Here is a 21,851-nt window from a genome sequence, read left to right as displayed (position 1 = left end):
AGCTGGGGTTGCTTAGCCTGGAGAAGAGGAGGCTCAGGGGAGACCTTATTGCTATCTACAACTACCTGAAGGGAGGTTGTAGCCAGGTAGGGGCTGGTCTCTTCTCCCAGGCAACCAGCACCAGAACAAGAGGACACAGTCTCAAGCTGCACCAGGGGAGGTGTAGTCTGGATGTTAGGAAGAAGTTCTTCATAGAAAGAGAGAATGGCCATTGGAATGTGCTGCCCAGAGAGGTGGTGGAGTCACCATCATCGGAGGTGTTTAGGAAGAGACTTGATAGGGTGCTTGGTGCCATGGTTTAGTTGATTAGATGGTGTTGGATGATAGGTTTGATTTGATGACCTCAAAGGTCTCTTCCAACCTTGTCCTATTCTATTCTATTCTATTCTATTCTATTCTATTCTATTCTATTCTATTCTATTCTATTCTATTCCATTCCATTCCATTCCATTCCATTCCATTCCATTCCATTCCATTCCATTCCATTCTATTCTATTCTATTCTATTCTATTCTATTATGTTCTAATCATTTAGGTGAGGATCACTGAGCTCAGCTCCACTTCCCAATGCATTTTGTGGCCACATGGCTCTAGTTAGTACTTTGTTAAGAGCAAATAAAAAGCCTTGAGCAGGACAAAACGTATTGACTTTGTCTCTACAGTGAATCAGTGTTGCTAACTGATTTTTGCTTGATTTGTAACATGGGCTAAGTGATATGAATAATATCTGTCTGTGAAGGACTATAAAAATATACACTTAGCCTCAGCATTGAACAGAAGTGCAACAAAGCTGGTGAGGGGTCTGGAGCACAAGCTCTATGAGGAAAGGCTGAGGGAGCTCAGGTTGCTTAGCCTGGAGAGGAGGAGGCTCAGGGGAGACCTTATTGCTGTCTACAACTACCTGAAGGGTGGTTGTAGCCAGGTGAGCATCTTCTCCCAGGCAACCTGTGACAGAACATGAGGATACAGTCTCAAGCTGCACCAGGGGAAGTTTAGATTTGATGTTAGGAAGAGATTCTTCACAGAAAGAGAGATAGCCCGTTGGAATGGGCTGCCCAAGGAGGTGGTGGAGTCACCATCACTGAAAGTATTTAGAAAGAGACTGGATGAGGCACTTAGTGCCATGGTTTAATTGATTAGATGGAGTTGGATGGTAGGTTGGACTTGATGATCTCAAAGGTCTTTTCCAACCTGATTAATTCTGTGTTCTGAATAGAGATACTTCTCAGCTGCTGCTATACAGTTTTCCTTTCCCTTAAATTTCCCTCTTCATCATATTGTATGTAGTAAATGATGTATATTGTATGTGGTAAATGATGTATATTGTACTCTGAACCAAAACATATAATGATAATTTGCACCCAAATTTACAAGTACTCCAGTTGTTCCATGCAGACACCTTATTATTTACAGCTCCATCAATACTAAGTTAACCTGTGTTATGGACGATATGTCCATTTGATTATGTATTGTCATTTACAATGACCATTTGAGATCAGCAGACCATAATCAATTCTTTTGCTACAGTTATATTGATTTGGTTTGATGTTAACCTTTTTACCAGTAACTGTGTTTAGCTGTTGCTATGAACAGCTAACCCATGTTCAAAAGGTTTGGAATGTGGCACATAACCTCCTGAGAATTATCATATCATCTGCTGCTTTATGATGAGGTAGTCAAACTCTGTCATCTCTTTAACATGCTTTTATTCTAAGCAGTCTGAAGCTTTTTAATCTACTATAATATGGAAAACTTTCAAGAAATTCTAATGAACTTCAGTGATAATCAAGCTCTTTAGCTCTTTCACTTTTTCATCCTTAATCCAGTGTATCTAAATGTTTGGGGGGTTGTTTCTTTTTTTTCAGTTTAAGGGAATATTGGAGTACTTTATTGCTGTCTACAACTCCCTGAAGGGAGATTGTAGCCAGGTGGGGGTTGGTCTCTTCTCCCAGGTAACCAGCACCAGAACAAGAGGACACAGCCTCAAGATGCACCAGCGGAAGTTCAGGCTCAAGGTGAGGAGAAAGTTCTTCATGGAGAGAGTTGTTAGCCATTGGAATATGCTGCCCAGGGAGGTGGTGGTGTCACCATCCCTGGAGGTGTTCAAGAGGGGATTGGACATGGCACTTGCTGCTATGGGTTAGTAGTCATGAGGTTTTGGATGACAGGTTGGACTTGATGATCTTTGAGGTCTTTTCCAACCTTATTGATTCTACGAGTCTATACTCTTTCCCTTTCCTCAGTCTTTGACAGGCAGTAGGAACCTTGAGAGACCCAAGATGTGAATCATGAGTATTTAGACATTTCTGTTTCTGTTTGAAGAAACTTATGGCACCTAGAGTCCTGTAGACTTCCATGAAGTTTTTCTTCAGAAATAAGTGTATCCTACCCAATGCTTAAAAGGACAATGGTGCATCTGGATGAAATCATTCTATGAACTTCATTATCGTATGTATCTCTAAGGCAAACTGCATGTGTGTGTAGAGGGTTTTTTTGGATATCTTTGTCAGAGGACACAGTCTCAAGATGCACCAGGGGAGGTTTAGACTGGAGGTTAGGAAGAAATACTTCATAGAGAGAGTGATTGGCCATTGGAATGGGCTGCCGGAGGAGGTGGTGGAGTCACCATCACTGGAGGTGTTTAGGAAGAGACTTGATGGGGTGCTTGGTGTCACAGTTTAGTTGATTAGATGATTTTGGATGATAGGTTGGACTTGATGATCTCAAAGGTCTCCTCCAACCTGTTCTATTCTATTCTATTCTATTCTATTCTATTCTATTCTATTCTATTCTATTCTATTCTATTCTATTCTATTCTATTCCATTCCATTCCATTCCATTCCATTCCATTCCATTCGTACAGGTTACCATCAAGCTCAATAAAGGAAGGTAACATGTCTTAAGAGACCAGCTGAAACACCTGGAGACAACTGACATCTATCTCAAGCCTTCTAGCCTCTAGTTTGACAAGAAGCAACAAAGTCCCAACACTCTCCAGGTGGGACACATTTGCTGTTCTGTTATGTTGCTCCCACGCAAGTGTCCGGTGGTGGTACTGGTTTTGGGGTCTCCCCTTCTTCTCCTTTCTGTGTGCTGTATTGCCAATTCATTCATGCCATGCTCACCCAGATGGTTTTGGTTCTGGCATCCTTTGATGGGGAAAAACAGGGAGCCTGAAAGAGACAACCACCATCTAACTTGCTAAGTCTGTGTTTTAAGACTGAGAATGGCAGATGCAGTCGTGTCATTATGTTGACAGTTTCCCCACAAAAGAAAAGAAAACAACTTCTTGAATTTTTTTTTTTTTTCTTCCACTTGAATTTTCACAACAGTGAAATTCAGGCAGTGCTACTACTGTGACTGTCAGTTAAAAATTCATAGTGTGGTCCACAAAAATGCTGTGTGAAGTGAAGTCAAGGCAAGGAGCTATGGTTTGGATACAGTCATCATCACCTCTGTAAAGTAAGAATTTTTATGCTTTATACTCTGTTTGAACATTCTTTAAAGGTACAGACTTATGGAATGAGAATGTAGTGCTTGTTTAAAGGAAACTGCTTTCCATGTATGCCAGTGTCTGCTAAATTTGTCTAGAATAAGCATTGCTTTTAGTATTCACTGATTTAAATTTGTGTGAGTGGTAGCACTAATAATAATTGTATGAATTGTAACACAAAAGTAAATGTTCTTTAAATTCCATTAAAATGTCATTAAAGGAAATTGTTGTTTTCTTGGATTATGTTTTCTTTCATTGGAGCTGGGATTGTTTAGCCTGGAGAAGAGGAGGCTCAGGGGAGACCTCAGTGCTCTCTACAACTACCTGAAGGGTGGTTGTAGACAGGTGGGGGTTGGTCTCTTCTCCCAGGCAACCAGCACCAGAACAAGAGGACACAGCCTCAAGCTGCACCAGGGGAAGTTTAGATGATGTGACAAGAAAGTTCTTCACTGAGAGAGTCATTCGTCATTGGAATGTGCTGCCCAGGGAGATAGTGGAGTCACCATCCCTGGAGGCATTCAAGAGGAGATTGGATGTGGCACTTAGTGCCATGGTCCAGTAGTCATGAGGTGTTTGGTGACAGGTTGGACTTGATGATCTTTGAGGTCTTTTCCAACTTTGTTTGATTCCATGATTCAGTTAATTGTCTAAGAGGAAATGACAGATATTCCTACAGATATTTTTCTTTATTTGCTGGAGAACGCTTGGACATAATGGGCTTATTATTTTTAAAATAGTTACATTTTGAAGTAATTTAACCTTCAATTAACACTTCTTCCTTTGAAAAATGGAAATCAACAAGAGCATTAGTTGTTCCATGTGATCTATGTATTCCAAAACTACAAGTTTACATGAAATTGCTCACACTTAAAGTTTATGCTTTGGCTAACTGTGCAGGAAATTGAAAACAGGCTAAGAGGTTGTTTTTACTTTAAATATTATGCTCTTTTGTGTTAGTTTTAATAAAGCATTACATAAAATCAATGACAATATGAATTAAGAAACTGAGTATCAAGAAAATCTCTGTAAGGGCCTCAATCAATAGGAAATCTGACGGCATTTTCTAGTAGGCAAAGAACTTATTTTCAGTTTATGACAGAAAGAAACCTAGATTCAGACAGACTGCAACACAGCATAAGCACTAATCACCACAAACCTTGGATCCAGTTTAGAAATTCAATTACCAAACCAAAACTGCCCATGACTTCAGATACCTTCTCTGCACACTTTCAGGAAGAGATGAAAGATGCATACACAAGCAGGAAAAGAATAGGACTTCCCATATACCAAATCATTATTGCTGTTGTTGCAGCGCACTGCATCAGCGTAGGCCAAGGACTGGTGTTAAAGATGGTAACACTGTAGAAAAGGCAGAGATGTTCAGCAAATACTTCTTACCTTGCCAAACAAGAAGGACATCCCTGTAATAATACAGATTTTATATAGATGTTGGATTTGCCTTGACTATAGTTTCAGGACAAGATGTGAGCATGCAAAGACATTTATTACATTATACAGCAAAGTTCTATAGTCTATCAGAAGGCACATGTGTCACATCTCAATTGGTCATTTTCCACTGGCATGTATGTAATTAAGGCATACAATAGGTCAAAATAACAAAGCAATATTTTAACACATCCAACCAGATTCTACCCAGCTTCTCTCCTTCAGTTACAAAGTGTTTACATTACCCTCAGAGTCAAAGAAAAAACATACCCCTCTCCAATTCCAGCAAAGGCAAATCTTCCCTATAGTCTTCAAAAGCTATCCGAAAACAACCTCTACCCACACATCCCAGCCTGCCTGTGGTTAGTATGGAGATCCCTACAATGTGATCTATTCAACCTCTTTCCTATTTTTTCCAGGAGCCCTATGAATCTATTTTGAGGGGGTTGTTTGGTTGGGGGATTTTATGTGATTTTGTTTGTTTGTTCTATTGTTATTTTGTTTGTTTGATTGGCATTTGTTTGTTTGTTTTTAGTGTACACTGGCATCCCACTAAATTAGGAAGAAAGAACTTGTGCAGAGTTTGGTTTAAAACCTCGTGGGACAGAAGAGAACTGAATCCAACTTGCATGTTACTATGTGACTGCTCTGCTTGCCAGATGTAAAATATCATCTGTAATCAGAGAATAATTTTTCTTCTTTTGGTCTGACTGTGTTTTGAATGGATGCAGCTATATTTGCTGCTACCAAATCCAGTCATAGAATCATAGAATCAATAAGGCTGGAAAAGACCTCAAAGATCATCAAGTCCAACCTATCACCCAACACCTCATGTCTACTAGACCATGGCACATCCAATCCCCTCTTTAACACCTCCAGGGACAGTGACCCCAGTACCTCCCTGGGCAGCACATTGCAATGCCTAACAACTGTCTCTGTGAAGAACTTTCTCTTCGCCTCAAGTCTAAACTTCCCCTGGTGCAGCATGAGACTGTGTCCTCCTGTTCTTGTTCTGATTGCCTGGGAGAAGACACCAACCCCCTCCTGGTTACAACCTCCCTTCAGGTAGTTGTAGACAGTGATAAGGTCTCCCCTGAGCCTTATCTTCTCCAGGCTAAACAATCCCAGCTCCCTCAGCCTCTCCTCATAGGGCTTGTGCTCGAGGCCTCTCCCCAGCCTGATTGTCCTTCTCTGGACACGTTCAAGATGTCTCAAGACTGCAGCTGATCAGCCTCTGATGTGACATGGGCAGAGAAGCTTCACAGACTGACTCAAGCAGTAGCATAAACAAGCAGATCTGGCGCAGAAAAATTCCTTCTGATTGGAGAATTGACAGAAGTAAGAATCTTTGCCCCTCAAAATTTTCAGGGTCAAAGAAGGCGGCATCTAGGATGCTTAATTGATTCAGGAGTGAAGGACAGCTGAGCAGAATTTTGCAGGACTGCAGCTTGGCTTCTCATCTGCCTAGCATCTCTTCCAATGCTTCATCCTCCTTGCATGAGCAACTCAAAACAGTTAAGCTGCAGTCAGTTGCCTAACGTTGTTGCACACCACTCTGCAGTACGACTGCTATTGCCAACAAAGAAAGAAATGCCCCTCTGTAAAACATGAATAATGATCCTCCTTTCCATTCTGAATGTTTTGAAATACTAAGATGAAAGTCTGCCATGTGAAGCGGGCTTCTGTTTTTCAAACAACCTGCAATGCTGTTTGCCTGCAAAGAAACAAAGGTTACATGTTGCAAAAGTTTGCACAGTAAGTACTTACAAGCTGTGCGTTGTTTTTCATTACCAATGATTTGTTTTCTTGCAGAACAACCTCTTCTAAAATATTAAACACCACCAAAATGACTAATGCATTTTTTTAATCTAAGAACTGCTCAATTAAAAATTTACGAGGCACGCAATTCCGACTTCTGCCGACAATAGTCAAAACTTGTGTGTGAAGATTAATTACTTATAAAGTAAAACACATCTTTTGAAAACTGACATTAAATTTGCATTTACACTGCATGTTGGATTCCATTCTACCCTCTTGAAGCTAAGGACTTCTGGTGGACTTGTGGTAGAGAATAGAATAGAATAGAATAGAATAGAATAGAATAGAATAGAATAGACCAGACCAGGTTGGAAGAGACCTTCAAGATCATCGCTTCCAACCTATCATCCAACACCACCTAATCAACTAAACCATGCAACCAAGCACCCTATCAAGTCTCCTCCTGAACACCTCCAATGATGATGACTCCACCACCTCCCTGGGCAGCACATTCCAATGGGCAACCACTCTCTCTGTGTAGAACTTCCTAACCTCCAGCCTAAAACTCCCCTGGCGCAGCTTGAGACTGTGTCCTCTTGTTCTGGTGCTGGTTGCCTGGGAGAAGAGACCAACCTCTGCCTATCTACAACCTCCCTTCAGGTAGTTGTAGAGAGCAGTAAGGTTTCCCCTGAGTCTCCTCTTCTCCAGGCTAAGCAACCCCAGCTCCCTCAGTCTCTTCTCATAGGGCTTGTGTTCCAAACCCCTCACCAACTTTGTTGCCCTTCACTGGACATGTTCCAGCAAGTTTTAAACTGCTGATGGAAATGTATTGTGTGAATTGACTAGTGTTTGAACCAGCTAAAATTGAGACGCAAATCATATTTTGCACCTTTGGTTCTGATGCATTCTTTATACCCTATGGATAACCTCATTAACAGTATTGAAAATCTGTTGAATTTTCAATTATGTCACTATGAATTGTTATCTTACTTCAAAATATATTCATATTTCATGTAAGATGAAACAACATTGTAGAAATCTCCTTTCAAAACAGTTGCACTTTTAAAACTGTTTTAAACATTTTGCACTGGCTGTACCCGATGAGATTTGTCATGACACAGAAATATTTATTTCTTTTACTATACCAAGACTGCCCTCTAGAGTCTCACTGGGCCGAATTAATCTCTGGTGTAACTTCAGGTTAGCTTTGAAATGTGCACATCTTTACAGCCCCTATTATGCAGTGCTCCAATTTGAATGGCACAAGGCTTGCTTGGAAAAAAAAAATTGCTGGTAAGGCAATTTCAAGATCCAAATTTTTTATTTCCTTCCTTCCTTCCTTCCTTCCTTCCTTCCTTCCTTCCCTCCTTCCTTCCTTCCTTCCTTCCTTCCTTCCTTCCTTCTTTCATTATTTCTCTTTCTTTCTTTCTTTCTTTTCTTTCCTTTCTTTCTTTCTTTCTTTCTTTCTTTCTTTCTTTCTTTCTTTCTTTCTTTCTTTCTTTCTTTCTTTCTTTCTTTCTTTCTTTCTTCTTCTTTCTTTCTTTCTTTCTTTCTTTCTTTCTTTCTTTCTTTCTTTCTTTCTTTCTTTCTTCCTTTCTTTTCTTCCTTTCTTTCTTCCTTTCTTTCTTCCTTTCTTTCTTCCTTCCTTCCTTCCTTCCTTCCTTCCTTCCTTCCTTCCTTCCTTCCTTCTTTCATTTTTCTTTCTTTCTTTCTTTCTTTCTTTCTTTCTTTCTTTCTTTCTTTCTCTTTCTTTCTTTCTTTCTCTTTCTTTCTTTCTTTCTTTCTTTCTTTTCTTTCTTTCTTTCTTTCTTTCTTCTTCTTTCTTTCTTTTTCTTTCTTTCTTTCTTTTTTTCTTCCTTCCTTCCTTCTTCCTTCCTTCCTTCCTTCCTTCCTTCCTTCCTTCCTTCCTTCCTTCCTTCCTTCCTTCCTTCCTTTCCTTCTCCTTCCTTCTTTCATTTTTCTTTTTCTTTCTTTCTTTTTCTTTCTTTCTTTCTTTCTTTCTTTCTTTCTTTCTTTCTTTCTTTCTTTCTTTCTTTCTTTCTTTCTTTCTTTCTTTCTTTCTTTCTTTCTTTTTCTTTCTTTCTTTCTTTCTTTCTCTTTCTTTCGCTCTTTCTTTTGCTCTTTCTTTATTTCTTTCACTCTTTCTTTTGCTCTTTCTTGGTTTCTCTCTTTCTTTCCTCTCTTTCACTCTTCCTTTCTTCCTTTCTCTCCTTTCTTTCTTTTTTCACTATGAGTTCTGATAAATCATCACAACAAAAAAATTGCTTATAGCCTCTTTACTGTGCATGTTTTGTGTTCCAATACAGTGCTCACATATTAGGAAAATGATTAAAAAGGGAATACTTCCAGTTTCTTCCTAAAACCATATGAGAGAGGTCCCTTCCAACCCTAACAATTCTATGATTCTGTAATTCTATGACTTCTAAAAGATGACAGAGGGAATGTATGCAGGGTAACCAAATTAGGCTGGGGCTTGTTCTTTCTTTACAAGTGTTAACAAAGCCGCCCTTCTGCACGCTGAGAGTTGGATTATGCTTCGACTGAAGCCAAGGGCAAACCTTAAGTAATCAAGGAAACAGAATTATTGCACCAGTTGCCAGAAGCATTTGTGTTCAGTTGTTAAATTAATAATGGGTATCTGGTTCAATAAACAGTTGCGTTTCCCATTACATTGTAGCTGCAGTGCTGCTTCTTATTACTTACCAATATATTATGTAAAAAAAGGCAGGGAAAAAGAGGACGAATGCCACACAAACAGGCTCACACAATATGGCTTTAAAATATATGCTGCAATGAAATGAACTATTTAAACCATTCACCATCATATGTCATCAAGACTAATTTTCAGGTCAAAGTAATGTTAGCTCTTAATCATGATTCTATAATTTAAAACAAAGAACATAATTTTTTAAAGCCTGGAGAAGAGGAGGCTCAGGGGAGACCTTAGTGCTCTCTACAACTACCTGAAGGGAGGTTGTAGCCAGGTGGGGGTTGGTCTCTTCTCCCAGGCAACCAGCACCAGAACAAGAGGACACAATCTCAAGCTGCACCAGGGGAGGGTTAGGCTGGATCTTAGGAAGAAATTCTTCATAGAGACAGTGATTTGCTGTTGGAATGTGCTGCCCAGGGAGGTGGTGGAGTCACCGTCACTGGAGGTGTTTAGGAAGAGACTTGCTGGGGTGCTTGGTGCCATGGTTTAGTTGATTAGGTGGTGTTGGGTGATAGGTTGGACTTGATGATCTTGGAGGTCTCTTCCAACCTGGTCTGGTCTATCCTATCCTATCCTATCCTATCCTATCCTATCCTATCCTATCCTATCCTATCCTATCCTATCCTATCCTATCCTATCCTATCCTATCCTATTCTAAAGGGGTTTTTTTCCTTGCCTCAAATAATTGAATTTCCACATTTGTTTTCTTCTGTTTCCTGGCTTCCAAGAGGAATGACTCATTTAAATCACACTGCACTTGGTATTTATTATATATTCTGAGGCAAATCTGGGTTAAGAAACCCCAGCAAGCTAACTGAAATTGGCTTCACTTAAAAAAAAGCCTGAAAGGGTTTGTCCCTTTGTCGATTTTTACAGGAGATGAGCACAAGACCAAAACATGGCTTATTGACTTATTTACTGGAATCTGCTTTTTTTCTTCCCCAATAGTTTTTCCTTATTCTGATCTTTCTGTAGAAAGTAATAGAACAATCAATTTGGACCACAATGAACAATGCAGAATTAGTCAGTATGTTTCTTTTGCTACACCTTAGAATAAATCTCAGCTGCTTAATCGTTGTATATTATGTGGTCCTAAGTTGTAGTAAAGTAACTGTACTACTATCTGTCTTGCCAGGGAGATCACAAACTCTTCTCAGATGTTCTTGGTCACTGTGACTGCACAGGAAGAGTTACAGGCAATCATTTTGGACATCTAGAACCAATATTACAAACCAAGGGCAGGGCATGCAGAAAACCCTCTATTCTCACAGAATGCATAAGTCTTCACTTTGTTTCAGCAGGTTGCACACAACCTGGGCAATATTTCATTAGTATAACAATGCAAAAAATTTACAAGCATTGTGGTACACATTTTAGACCAGAAGTGACAATAAACACCTACCAAATTAAACTTTGATTTTTCTTTTTGGAAAATAAATATTCTATTTAATAAATATTTTAATTACATTATATATAGAATCTATATTAAAATTATAACAATATATAATAATTAAATATATATACCTACAATATATCTTTATATATAATATAATACATATAATTTAGATATATACAATATATATTTGATATATAATTTATATATATTAAAATTATATTTTAATAACTATATTGAAAATAAATATTCTATTCAACCTAAAATAAATCTTTGGGACTAATCTCAAGGCCACTGCAGTCAATGGAAGCCTTCCCAATGATATGAGTTGGGTTCTCACTGTTCTTCTTGTCCTCTGTATACTGGAGATGGCAGGAATCAGAATACAGATTATATAGAATTAACCAGGTTGGAAAAGACCTTTGAGTCCAACCTATCACCCAGTGTCACCTAATCAACTAAACCATGGCATCAAGTGCCTCATCCAGCCTCTTTTTGAATACCTCCAGTGATGGGGACTCCCCCAACTCCCTGGGCAGCCCATTCCAATAGCAAATCACTCTTTCTGTGTAGAATTTCTTCCTAACATCCAGCCTAAACTTCCCCTGGTGCAACTTGAGACTGTGTCCTCTTGTTCTGGTGCTGGTTGCCTGGGAGAAGAGACCAACACCCACCAATCAAATCAGACCATCTCTTAAACACATCTACACAATCTAATGATCACAGGACACTGGATGAAGAGTACAAAAGCCTCACACATCTCCCTGCTGTTCCAGGAAAACGTTTTTGATATCAATACTTCAGTATTTTCTTTGGTAATAATGGTAAAATATGTTGCCTTTCTTATTATGTCTTTTAAATCAGAATATGTTTCCTGTTATTCTTTGTAGCTTGGATCCTCTTTTTCTAGATATGCCTTGGAAATGCTTGCAGCCATTCCCAACAACAAGATATGCTTTTATCTTTTAGGGAGTATTGATTTTTTTTAAATACTCTAATTTTGTTGCCTTCAAGCTGCTCATTTTTCACTATTAGGCCACTTTTCCACTAAAGCAGAAACACAGATTAAAAAAAAAATAAAGGGGGCATTTTAAGGGAAAAAAAAAAAAAGATCACTACTGGTTTTGTTGAACATCACATTGAACATTTGTGGTGGGTTAATGCCCTTTTCTGAAAACAAAAACCACAAAGCAGGGTGGAGGGCTTGCGGGTACTTTACCCTCCCTGCAGGGTGTTTTCCCCTGGGAAGCTGAGACTGTTCCACTCCCCCCTCCCTGCCCATCTAGAGTGTAAAAAGCAGGACATTGTAGCTGTTGGCTCTCCTTTTGGCTCCTACCTCTGCTGGATGAGAGCTACTGCAGCTACCCTCCTGCTCCTCTGCCACGTGGTCAGACCCAATTCTTCTCACTGCGGCCTCCGCCCCTCCTCAGAGAAAGACTGGTTTTGTATTATTCTCTTTTTCTTGTCCCACTCCCATCCATCCTTATTCCTTGCCCTTGTGAAGCTTTCCTGTTTTTGTCATATATATATATATTGTTTAAAGACAACTCTTTACCTCTCTACTTCCAAGCTGACTCCAAATTATTGTTTGGTGTATTCGCTCCTTCCTTTTCTCCCCTTTCTGTTGCCAGGGAGGAGAGGGGAGTGGGGGAGAGATTCCCAGCCTTTCCCCCCATCTGAGCTCTTAACTCTCAGTTAAGGCTCAAACCACCACAACATTTTTTACAACATAGCCCTGTTACATCTGTGATTTCACAAACAATGAAGAGTGCATTGGATTTGGGTACTAAAGAACAGTTGTTATATTTGGACTGCCTACAAAGACAAAAGGCATTTTAAATAATCACCTGTTGTAATACATGCATGGATGCCGTTTACCTGGACCTGAGCAAAGCCTTCGACACTGTCCCACACCACATCCTGCTCTCCAAACTGGTGACACATGGGCTTGATGTGTGGACCACTAGATGGATAAGGAACTTGCTTGATGGCCACACCCAAAGAGTGGTTGTCAATGGCTCCATGTCCCAGTGGAGGCCAGTGACAAGTGGAGTCCCTCAGGGATCAGTCCTGGGACCAGGCTTGTTCAACATCTTTGTGGGTGACATGGACAGTGGCATTGGGTGCACCCTCAGCAAGTTTGCTGATGACACCAAGCTGTGTGGTGCAGCAGACATGCTGGAGGGAAGGGAGGCCATCCAGAGGGACCTTGACAGGATGGAGAGGTGGGCACAAGCCAACCTCATGAGGTTCAACAAGACCAAGGGCAGGGTCCTGCATCTGGGTCGAGGCAATCCCAGGCACAAATCCAGGCTGGGCAGTGGCTGGCTGGAAAGCAGCCCTGAGGGGAGAGACTTGGGGGTGCTGGTGGATGAGAAGCTCAACATGAGCTCTCAGTGTGCACTTGCAGCCCGCAAAGCCAATCAGATCCTGGGCTGCATCAGGAGAAGTACGACCAGCAGGTCAAGGAAGTTGATTCTCCCCCTCTACTCAGCCCTGGTGAGACCCCACCTGGAGTACTGCATCCAGTTCTGGAGCCCCTATTACAAGAGGGATGTGGAAGTGCTGGAAGATGTCTAGAGAAAGGCCACGAGGATGATAAGAGGGCTGGAGCACCTCTCCTATGAGGACAAACTGAGGGAGTTGAGGCTGTTCAGTCTGGAGAAGAGAAAGCTCTGAGGTGACCTAATTGTGGCCTTCCAGTATCTGAAGGGGGCCTACAAGAAGGCTGGGGAAGGACTTCTCAGGATGTCAGGTAGTGATAGGACTAAGGGGAATGGAATGAATCTGGAGGTGGGGAGATTCAGGCTGGATGTGAGGAGGAAGTTCTTCACCACGAGGGTGGTGAAGCCCTGGAATGGGTTGTCCAGGGAGGTGGTTGCGGCCCCGTCCCTGGAGGTGTTTAAGCCCTGGCTGGATGAGGCTCTGGTCAGCCTGCTCTGGTGTGGGGTGTCCCTGCCCATGGCAGGGCAGTTGGAACTAGATGATCCTTGTGGTCCCTTCCAACCCTGACTGATACTATGATACTATGATATGAGCTGGAGTTTTGTAACTGACTGCAGAGCATCCTAACCATTCACTTTGAGGAACCACTTTACCCTTGATCCCAGCTGGGGGAGTTTCACTTTCTTTAAAATCATATACAGTGTCCAGAGCTTTCTCACCTGATTTGAAAAATGTTTGATTATGCTAGAAAAGGAATGCTGTACTGAGGACAAATCAATAATCTGATTTCTTTTCCAAAAAGATGCTTTATCTTAGTGATTAAGACAATGTTTAAGTGTAAGTTTGTCTGTACCAGTAACAGATGGGAATCGTATGACCAGTTACCAAAGTGAACAGCTGAACCACTCACACAGGAGGTCCATAGATGTTTTATCTGATCTGGTGCTAATGCAGAACCAAGAGCACATTTCTGCTCTGCGTCTTACACTAGCAGTGATACAAACAGATGAATAGTTAAGTTCCAGATGGAATCTTACAAAGCCAGCAATTAAGTTTCAAGCAGATTAGCTTGCAGAAAGGGATCACTTCTGCTTGTGCCTGGGCCTGGGCCCCTCAGTTTAGGAAAGATGTTGAGTTGCTGGAACGTGTCCAGAGAAGGACAACAAAGATGGTGAGGGGTCTGGATCGCAAGCCCTATGAGGAGAAGCTGAAGGAGCTGAGGTTGCTTAGCCTGGAGAAGAGGAGGCTCAGGGGAGACCTTATTGCTGTCTAACAACTGCCTGAAGGGAGGCTGTAGCCAAGTGTGGGTTGGTCTCTTCTCCCAGGCAACCAGCACCAGAACAAGAGGACACAGTCTCAAGATGCACCAGGGAAGGTCTAGGCTGGATGTTAGGAAGAAATTCTTCACAGAAAGAGAGATTGCCCATTGGAATGGGCTGTCCAGGGAGGTGGTGGAGTCACCATCACTGAAGGTGTTTAGGAAGAGACTGGATGGGGCACTTGGTGCCATGGTTTAGTTGATTTGATGGTATTGGCTGATAGGTTGGACTTAATGATCTTGAAGGTCTTTTCCAACCTGGTTAATTCTATTCTATTCTATTCTAGTCTAGTCTAGTCTAGTCTAGTCTAGTCTAGTCTATTCCATGGTGTATGACTGAGGCAGAGGGAGGTACAGTAGCCCTCAGAGATGGCAGCTTTATAGAACAGTGCCTGAAATATTTTTAGGAGGATCAATCACCTGAGATTCATATAATAGGATGTCTAGTTTCTCCTCCTCTTCCTGATATTCACCCACAGTTTTCTAATCCCATATTTCAGTACTGAAATAAGTAACTTGAATTTAAAAGTGCTGATGATTCTGATGTTCTCAAAGACACGCTCGGACTACATTAGCAGAAAGTCCAGCTAGAAATGAAACTACAAGAGACTTGATGGTGTGCTTGTCGCCATGTTTTACTTGATGAGATAGTGTTGGATGATAGGTTGGACACAATGATCTCAAAGGTCTCTTCCAACCTGGTCTATTCTATTCTATTCTATTCTATTCTATTCTATTCTATTCTATTCTATTCTATTCTATTCTATTCTATTCTATTCTATTCTATTCTATTCTAACTCTACTCTATTCTATTCTACAAGTGAGGTATCTGTGGAGAAACACCATCAAAACAGTTTTCAAATGGAAAAAAAACACATTCCTCCAAATTATAATTGCTTCTTTATATTCATTTCAATACTGACATCTCCAGATTAACTGTTTCTTCCAGAAGGAGATAAATGGAAAGTAAAGAAACTTGGATACAAGCAGTGGAATATCAATTATTCTGTCAAAAAATTTCTTTCTTCTACTTGTTTTCATTTGACCAAACATGCTTCATTTTATATCTTGGCATTGCCAAAGTCATCCTCTCCCTCCGACATCCATTACACATACAAGAACTGTTTTGTCTCTTTTGGAAAGAATCTGCCACTCAGTGCTATGCGATTGACTGACAAATCCCACTCTATCCCTGATTATTGTTTTAACTTAAATAAATAAACAGACAAACAAATAAATATTTCCAATTCCATCGGTGTGAGAGAGGAAGAATCATAGCATATAAGATGTCTAAACATATCATTGCAAAGGTGTCATATTTAAACTAGTAGATGTGTGTGTGTGTCTGTGTGGGGGTATATTAATGTCACAGATCTCCAAATAGCTAAACTAAGAAACAAAAGCACTTATATTTCCCCCCTCCCCAACCTCTCAATTTCTTTCTCTTGCTACATTTATTGATGATCTGGATGAGGGCATTGAGTCCATCATCAGTAAATTTGTGGACGACACCAAGCTTGGGGCAGGAGTGGATCTGTAAGAGGGTAGAGAGGCTCTGCAGAGGGACCTTGACAGGCTGGACAGATGGGCAGAGTCCAACGGCATGAGATTTAACACATCCAAGTGCTGGGTTCTGCACATTGGCCACAGCAACCCCATGCAGTGCTACAGGCTGGAGACAGAGTGGCTGGAGAGTGGCCAGGCAGAGAGGGACCTGGGGGTACTGGTTGATAGTAGGCTGAACATGAGCCTGCAGTGTGCCCAGGTGGCCAAGAGAGCCAATGGCATCCTGGTCTGCATCAGGAACAGTGTGGCCAGCAGGAGCAGGGAGGTCATTCTGCCCCTGTACACTGCACTGGTTAGGCCACACCTTGAGTACTGTGTCCAGTTCGGGGCCCCTCAGTTTAGGAAAGATGTTGACTTGCTGGAACGTGTTCAGAGAAGGGCAATGAATTTGGTGAGGGGTTTGGAAAACAAGCCCTATGAGGAGAGGCTGAGGGAGCTGTGGTTGCTTAGCCTGGAGAAGAGGAGACTCACGGGTGACCTTATTGCTCTCTACAGCTACCTGAAGGGAGGTTGTAGACAGGTGGGGGTTGATCTCTTCCCACAGGCAACCAGCACCAGAACAAGAGGACACAGTCTCATGCTGCACCAGGGGAGGTTCAGGTTGGATGTTAGAAAGAAGTTCTATACAGAGAGAGTGATTGCCCATTGGAATGGGCTGCCTGGGGAGGTGGTGGAGTCACCATCATTGGAGGTGTTCAAGAGGAGACTTGATAGGGTGCTTGGTTGCATGGTTTAGTTGATTAGGTGGTGTTGGATGATAGGTTGGAAGCGATGATCTTGAAGGTCTCTTCCAACCTGGTCTATTCTATTCTATTCTATTCTATTCTATTCTATTCTATTCTATTCTATTCTATTCTATTCTATTCTATAACTGTGGTGTCAGATAAGGATTAAAGATTTGGTGTTCCTTATATAAAACAGAACAACAATGCTCTAGTTAAAGTCAGTCACAAATTTGGAACAAATGCTTCACACGCAGCTGCTAAGGGCACACCATTATTCCCATTGCTGTCCCAAAAGGAAATCCAAAAAGCAAAATGAAGTTTAGTCCTCATGTGGTGGATGAGCCTTCCTGGTTCCCCAGCACAGGAGGTGCACAAAGAAGCTGCAAGTCTCTGGGGGAAATGATGTAAGACTGCAGCAGTGGTGTTGGAATTAAGCCAGATCTTGAAGTGATTAAAGCTCATACATTTGAAAATAATTTTGCAAAGCCAGTTTAAAATAGCTGCTTGGAAACTTGTTAAGTTCTGAGATGTTCTGCTGAGCTGGCATGGTCTTCTTCTGAGTTTATACAATCTACCCAGTAAATTTTGAAGTGTCTTTAGAACTTCCTTCAAGATTTGTGTAAGGATCTTTCTGACTTCTTTCCTATAACTGGGGTCATCTGGATAACATTCTTTGGATCCCACAGGATGCACCTGGTTACCCTCCTCAGCAGACTTTCACAGCTGATACTGATTTATAGTCCCCACAATTTCTCACAATGCCTTCACTGCATGAAAGGCAAACACAGAGTCCTACAAATGATCCTGAGTCTGTAGTCTGCTCTGGTGCTTTTCCACAGGCTATTACACTACGTATGTCCCAGATCTAGCTACAAAAGATACAGGAACTCTATCAGCCACAACTGGCCCCAGATCTCCTACTCTCTGACGGATACGCATATGTACTAAATGTCTCTGTCTGACATTACACTTGTGCACCCCTGTCCAGGCTTCACTTTATAGCCCATTTTTTCTTCATGTAGAACAAACTTCTTCCATAACACCAAAAACAAAGAAATACAATCATAAGCTCTAGTGGTAGAAAGCAGCACAGTCTCAAGCTGCACCAGGGGAAGTTTAGGCTGGATGTTAGGAAGAAATTCTTCACAGAAAGAGTGGTTGGCCACTGGAATGTGCTACCCAGGATGTTGGTGGAGTCACCATCACTGGAGGTGTTTCAGAAGAACCTGGATGGGGTGCTTGGTGCCATGGTTTAGTTGATTAGATAGTGTTGGGTGACAGGCGGGACTTGATGATTTTGAAGGTCTTTTCCAACCTCGTCTCGTCTCATCTCGTCTCTTCTCTTCTCTTCTCTTCTCTTCTCTTCTCTTCTCTTCTCTTCTCTTCTCTTCTCTTCTCTTCTCTTCTCTTCTCTTCTCTTCTCTTCTCGGCAGAAACTGCACTTCTTTGGTAATAAATGCACTTTTTAAAGGACTTATTTCCCACCCTGGAAAAAGAAAAAATATGCTTTTTCTCCTAGAAACATGGAGAAATGTGCATATAACTGCTGTCCTGGAGCCACAACTCTGCTCCTGTAACTGAGAAAGTTTACTGAAACATAGGACTACAACTTTCCTTGATTCCTGGCACATACAAACAACCATATCCTGAAAGTAATTTAATAAATGTCTTGATTTCAGAGTTAGAGCTTTTTAACAGCAATGACTTTTTCATAAGAACTATGATAATGTTTTGGAACCCTTCTAATTTCAGGTCTAAATGCATTTATAATATTTTTATGTATATTTCTTCTTATGCCAACATTGCCTTTTAATTTTAATAGTTATTTCCCCTGACTATGTTTACATCCTTGATATATTTATAGATTGCAATCATAACCTCCTCTGCACTACCATCTACTTAGATAAACAAGTCAGCCTTCTGCAATGTCCTTTCCATAACAATGGGTTCTCTGTTTTTCTGCTCCTCTTAGTAGCCTCTCTGTGCATCTGATCTAGTTTCAATTCTTTGCTTCTGGTCATGGCTGAGGAGAACCACCTGTAGTTTTCTAGATGAAGTCTTACAATGTCAACATGCAACATCAATAACCCTTCTTCATCTCTAGTGCTCATTCCTATAGTATTCTGGAAGGCTCCAGTATTGGTGGAGCATTCAACTTTACACCAGTGTAATCAGAGTAACTCCCACATGGCATTTCTTCAGGTCCACTAATGCAAATTAAACTGAAAAACCCTACTTCCTCTGCTTGTATATCAATCTCAACAGGTCAGTCCCTTGAGAGTTTGTTTGGATTTGTTCTTATTGCATTTCATAAACATTTCTATTCTCTTTCTGCATTTCATTTTCATCTGTTCTTTCAGAACTTGCTACACTATGCCCTTGAGAGGAGACTTCTAGGCTTGCAACTGGCTGAGGTCAATTTCTTTACATTCTGTAAAGCAGGCACATCATTCACCAAATAACAAGTGATAGAACAAGAGAAAAGGCCTCAAGTTGCACCAAGGGAAGTTTAGGTTGGATATTAAGAGGAATTTATTCACTGAAAGGGTTATCATGCATTGGAACAGTTTGCTCAGGAAGCTAGTGGAGTGTCCCTTTAACGTATTTAAGAGTCATGTAGATGCAATGCTTAGAGATGCGGTTTAGTCAAGGAATTGTCAGTGTCAGGCTAATGATTTGATTCAACGATCTTTTCCAATTCAGGCAATTCTGTGATTCTGTGACTCTTTAAATCATGTTGTCTGTCATCCCAACATCAGTTCATACCCCAGTATCTTTTCCTTTGCCAGTTCTTTGAGATCATTTATCTCCCCCAGCTTGGATTAAAAGTGTTTCTTGAGTGTTGCTCCTCTCTCAGTTTTCAATAATCTCATTCATATTTTCCATCTTCCTTTTGATCCCTTTAAAATCATATTATTTGAAATTGAATTGAAATATTGACTTAGATTTGAAACTAAACAGAAAATGCAAATGCCTTCTATGTAGATATTAAATAGCAGCGTTCGTTCTCCTTTAGTCCTTTAACATGGAATTTGTTGTTCTTTGCAACATCTACCTCATGCTGAGTCTCTGCTTGTTCTCAACATCCTTCTTGAAATGACTATTCATCCACAACCTTTCCCATATTTTTTCCCCCAATTTCTTTGCAACAAACTTTAATAACATCAGCACCTTGCGTCTGATGGTGAAGGCTTTGAGATGTCATTCTACTTATATTCACACACTCCAGTTCCCTTTGCTTATTCAGGTCTATCTTCTTAGCTACATATTTAGCATGATGTATAGCTAAACTGAATTTACTTATGATCACTAAACTAATTCATTTTTCTGGTTTCTATTTTACAGTATAACAGTATCACTAAGGTTGGAAGAGACCTCAAAGATCATCGAGTCCAATCTGTCACCACAGACCTCATGACTAGACCATGGCACCAAGTGCCACATCCAATCCCCTCTTGAACACTTCCAGGGAAAGTGACTCCACCACCTCCCTGGGCAGCACATTCCAATGACGAATGACTCTCTCAGTGAAGAACTTTCTCCTCACCTCCAGCCTAAACTTCTCCTGGCACAGCTTGAGACTGTGTCCTCTCATTCTGGTGCTGGTTGCCTGGGAGAAGAGACCAACTCCTTCCTGGCTACAACCACCTTTGAGGAAGTTGTAGACAGCAATGAGGTCACCCCTGAGCCTCCTCTTCTCCAGACTGAACAATCCCAGCTCCCTCAACCTCTCCTCATAGGGCTTGTGCTCAAAGCCTCTTCCCAGCCTTTTTGCCCTTCTCTGGACACATTCCAGCAAGTCGACATCCTTCCTAAACTGAGGGGCCCAGAACTGGACAGAGTACTCAAGGTGTGGCCCAACCAGTGTTGAGTACAGGGGCAGAATGACTTCCCTGTTCCTGCTGGCCACACTATTCCTTATCACTAACCAAAATGAAACCTAAAATAGCGTCCCCTCCAGTTTTAGCCGTGACAGTTTGGTGGAAGTGATTGTTTGTTTCTATGTAAAATGGATTATCTGTACCTTACCATACTCTTCATTTAGCTATTTCCAATTTTTTTTGTGTTTATCTTCTGCAAAACCATTCAAACCTGGCTTTTGTCTCACACTTCTATCACACATTATTTTTCCTGACAGAAAGCACCACAGTTCTGTTACACTAGAATCATAGAATCATAGAATCAATGTTCTAGGTTAGAAAAGACCTCTAAAGGTCATCTTGTCCATCCTGCTCTGCAGTAAGCAGGGGCATCCTCAGCTAGATCAGACTGCCCAGAGCCCTGTTGAGCCTCACCTTGGACATCTCCAGGAATGGGGCCTCCTGGGCAACCTATTCCAGTGTTCCATTACCTTCATGGTAAAGAACTTGTTCCTGGCATCCAGTCTAAATCTACTCTTCTCACTGTCCAGTCTAAATCTACTCTTCTCATTCTCAGCTGGAGGGCCAAGCCCAGAGAGTGGTGGTGAATGGAGACACATCCAGCTGGCGGCCAGTCACTTGTGGTGTTCCCCAGGGATCAGTTCTGGGCCCCATCCTGTTCAATATCTTTACTGATGATCTGGATGAGGGAATTGAGTCCATCATCAGTAGATTTGCAGATGACACCAAGCTTGGCACAGGTGTTGATCTGTTAGAGGGTAGGAGCGCTCTGCAGAGGGACCTTGACCAGCTGGACAGATGGGCAGAGTCCAACAGCATGAGATTTAACACATCCAAGTGCCGGGTTCTACACATAGGCCACAGCAACCTCATGCAGTGCTACAGGCTGGGGTCAGAGTGGCTGGAGAGTGGCCAGGCAGAGAGGGACCTGGGTGTACTGTCCAGTTCTGGGTCCCTCAATTCAAGAAGACCTCTGGGAACTGCTTGAAAGAGTCCAGCACAGAGCCATGAAAATGATTAAGGGGAGTGGAACATTTTCCTTATGAGGAAAGACTGAGGGAGTTGGGGCTCTTTAGTTTGGAGTGGAGGACAGTAAGAAGTGACCTCATTAATGCTT

This window comes from Melanerpes formicivorus, unplaced genomic scaffold (genome assembly GCF_026170545.1).
Source record: "Melanerpes formicivorus ecotype bairdi unplaced genomic scaffold, bMelFor1.0.p_v2 SCAF_15, whole genome shotgun sequence".
Classification (NCBI taxonomy): Eukaryota; Metazoa; Chordata; class Aves; order Piciformes; family Picidae; genus Melanerpes; species Melanerpes formicivorus.
The sequence above is the reverse complement of the archived record's forward strand: the minus strand, read 5'-3'. Positions refer to the sequence as shown.